This window comes from Myotis brandtii, unplaced genomic scaffold (assembly GCF_000412655.1).
Source record: "Myotis brandtii unplaced genomic scaffold, ASM41265v1 scaffold3489, whole genome shotgun sequence".
In the NCBI taxonomy this organism is placed as follows: domain Eukaryota; kingdom Metazoa; phylum Chordata; class Mammalia; order Chiroptera; family Vespertilionidae; genus Myotis; species Myotis brandtii.
In genome coordinates, this window is record NW_005363422.1 from 37,688 (window position 1) to 41,417 (window position 3,730).

Below are 3,730 nucleotides of genomic sequence, written 5' to 3' on the forward strand. Positions count from 1 at the left end.
TTCGTCTTGGGAAGTTTGATTTTCTGCGTTTGTTGTTGCTAATCCTCACCCGAGGGTATTTCCCATTGATATTAGAGAAAGTGGAAGGGCGGGGAGAGGGAGAGACAGAGACATGATGTGAGAGAAACATGGATGGGTTGCCTCCTGCATTCGCCCTGACCAGGGCCCGGCCGGGGAGGAGCCTGCAACCGAGGTCCGTGCCCTCGACCGGAATGGGACCCGGGACCCTTGTGTCCGAGGGCCGGGCTCTACCCACTGAGCCACTGGCCGGGGCCTGGATTGTTAAACCACCCCTCGGCTCTGCCTCTCCCAGGAAGCGCACACTTCCTGCGGCCGATGCGGGGGCGCCAGGAGCACGTTTCCATGTGGGTGCCAGGGGCTCCCGGCTACGGAAGGGACTGCTGTCTGTCTGTCTGCTCCTGGGAGTTTGGTTCGTTCCCTTGGTCTGAATTCGCAGTTGCCTGGTGACTGCTGATGCCGACTGCGTCTGGTCTTGTGCTATTGGTCATATTTGGGATGTGTCTGTTCAAACCTTTTGCCCATCCCCCCCTAATATATTTGTATTGATTTCAGAGAGGAAGGGAGAGGGAGAGAGTGTTGGAAACATCAATGATGAAAGAGAATCATGGATCGACTGCCTCCTGCACGCCCCCCCCTCCCCCCCAGGGATGGAGCCCACAACCCGGGCCTGTGCCCTGATGGGGAATCTCACCGTGACCTCCTGGTTCCTAGGTTGAGTCTTAACCACTGGGCCACACAGGCTGGGCTCTTTTGCCCATGTTTAATGGCGTGTCTTGTCTTTTTCTATCCTGTTGTGGTTCCGGGTGCCAGTCCTTTGTCAGATACATGCGTTGCTTTTTCATTTCCTGAAGAATTTCCACCCTGGTCGGGTATCTCAGTGGTTAGAGCGTCGTCCCCCAAAGCCAAGGTTGTGGGTTCGATCCCTGATCAGGGCACGTAGGAGAATCAGCCAGTGAATGCATGGATGGGTGGAGTAACAAACTGATGCCTCTCTCTCTCTCTCCCCCTTCTTCCCTTCTCTCGAAAATCAATCAACCAAAAAAAAGCAAACAAACCCAAAAACTTTACAAAAAAGATGCCTCTCCAGACCAGAGGTGTTCATTAAGACGGAACGTGCTTAACCCACTTTCTCTTACGAGTCACGCCTTCCGTGTCCCGCTGGCGGCCTCGCGCCCCTCCCGGGCCTCCTGCCTGGTTTGCAGCTTTCGGCCGCACACTTAGCTCTGTGACTCCTGTAAATTCATTTCCATGTGTGATGTGAGGTAAAGACCCGGGTTCCCCCCAAATACATATCCCGTCGACCCGGCACCGCTGTGGGGAAGCGATTGTTTCTCTTTTGAAATAACTTGCCTGCCTGTCAAAAGCCGGCTGCGCACCCGGAGCGTGGTCTACGCAGGACTTTCTGTCTGTCTACACCGCACGGCCTCAGCCCCACTGGGAGCCAGAGAAACACCTCGGTGGCTTAAATCATTTTACACTTATTGAGACTTTTTAAAAAAATGTCTTTATTGGTGAGAGAGAGAGAGAGAGAGAGAGAGAGAGAGAGAGAGAGAGACGTCAGTTGGCTGCCTCCAGCAGGCCTGGCTAGGATTCCAACCAGCGACCTTTGGCTCGTGGGACGATGCTCAACCAACCGACAGGCCAGCCAGGGCTGGGACATTGTTAATGAGCCGCATGCAGTCGTCTTGGCGACGGTCCCAGGTGCCCTTAGCAAGAGAGCGCGCGTGTCAGGCAGCGTGGTCCCTGGCGCCCGAGGCTGAGGGCGGGCGGGCCTGCGCTGTGCTCGCACCTGTGCGGGGTCACAGGCTGCGGTCCCTGAGCGGAGTGGGCCCCGCGGGGACAGTGGACCTGCCTGTTTGTCCTCCCGGTTTTCCCATCCATGTTCTAGACTCTGGGGGCAGGCGTCCACGGATCAGGTGCAGGTTGGAGGTGTGACCGCCGCCGCCCACGCTGGGCACGGCATGGGACGCCCTCTCCTGCCCCATCCTTAGACTGTCTGCTGTCCCCCCAGCCCTCCCCCTCGAGGGGCCGCTCCTCCCGTGGCCTCTGCTTGTCCTTGACCCCTCCCGACCCCCCCTCCCATTGCTGCCCCCTGGAGGTCCCTGTGAGTCGCTAGCCCAGTGTTTTCCTGCCCGTTTTTCAGTTGCGCCGGCGACTCTCCTTTTGGGGTGCAGCTCCCTGTGCACTGGGGGTGCGGGGGGCTGCCTGGCAAACTGTTGTGTCTCTTCGCCCAGGGACGGCTTGACCTTTCACCCCCTCCCACACGGGCCATTCGCCGCGGGACGCTCCCGAGGCTGCAGACTATCAGTTCATTATGTTTTCTGGTGAATTGTCCCCGATTTATCATTATGAAGGACAATTCTTCATTGCACTACACACATATATATATTTCTTTGGTTTTACTTTTTTATTTTTTATTCTTGTTTTTTCTTTGGTTTCACTTTAAAACTGCACACACATATATATATGTTTAGTTCTAGCATACAGCTAGGTCTCGCTTCTTCATCTCATCTGACAATCTCTACTTTTTGTCTCAAATTTTAAACCCCTTTATGTTTAAGGGAATTGTTGATATGGTTGGTTTAAATCCTACTGTCCTGCTAATCGCTCTCTATTTCATCCCATCCGTTCTCCGCTCCTCTTTCCGTACCTGGCTTTTAGGATTAATTAGATATATTTATGTACATAATCACACAATAATACACATAATATGCATACATCGTGTACATTTATATGTAACATGTTCTTAGTATTCCATTTTATTTCCACTATTAGCCTCTTTTCTAATGGGCTTATGGTTTGCATGATGCATTTATTAAATTTTTTTGTTAATCCTCATCCAAGGATATTTTTCCATTACTTTTTACAGAGAGAGGGAGGGAGAGAGTGAGAGAAACATCGATGTGAGAGAGACACATCGATGGGCTGCCCCACACGCACCCCCACCTGGGCCGGGGATCGAGCCTGCAACCCAGGAAGGTGCCCTTGAGCGGAATCGACCCCGAGGCCCTTGGGTTCGAGGGCTGACGCTCGAACCAGTGAGCGCCCCGGCCAGGGCTCCTGGCATCCCGCTCTGCTGTCCAGTCCCCGCAGGGAATTTCCGACTCCAGGCTGTCGGCCGGGTGTTCTGTTTTTTATAATGTGTCTCTTTATGGCCGTCTTCCTTCCCAGTCATCCTCTAAACATGCTTTCCTCTAGCTTTTTGGACAATTTTATTCATTTTTTCCAGGTTTCCAGTTTGTCCTCGATCATTTTATTTTATTTTAAATCTTTACTGTTGGAAGTATTACACAGGCCGTCCTCTTCCCCCTCAACCTCTGCCAGCCGCCCCGTCCCCGTCCCCGTCCCCGTCCCCCCCTCCCCGGACAGGTGTGTACAGTTGCTCTGAAGCCTGTGCCCCTGGGAGACAGCCCGTCCCTGCCCTGCTCCCGGCCGAGGCCTCTGCCCGCCATGGAGTTTCTGTCCAACGCTGGCCTCGCTGGCTACACCCTGTGCTGCTCGGCTTCCGCTGGGGCTGGGGTTGGTTTGTTCAGTCACTTTCTTGGAGAAACCTGTGAAGTCTGTCCCTTTGTCTGAGTTCCCCTTCTTCTGGCTCCCTGCCCGCCCGTGGCCGTGGGCCCTCCCCCGCCCGCCTGTGATCTCGGACTCAGCGTCCAGGACGGGGCGACACCACCTGGATGTGCACCTGCTCCTGGGCCCCACCGCCAGG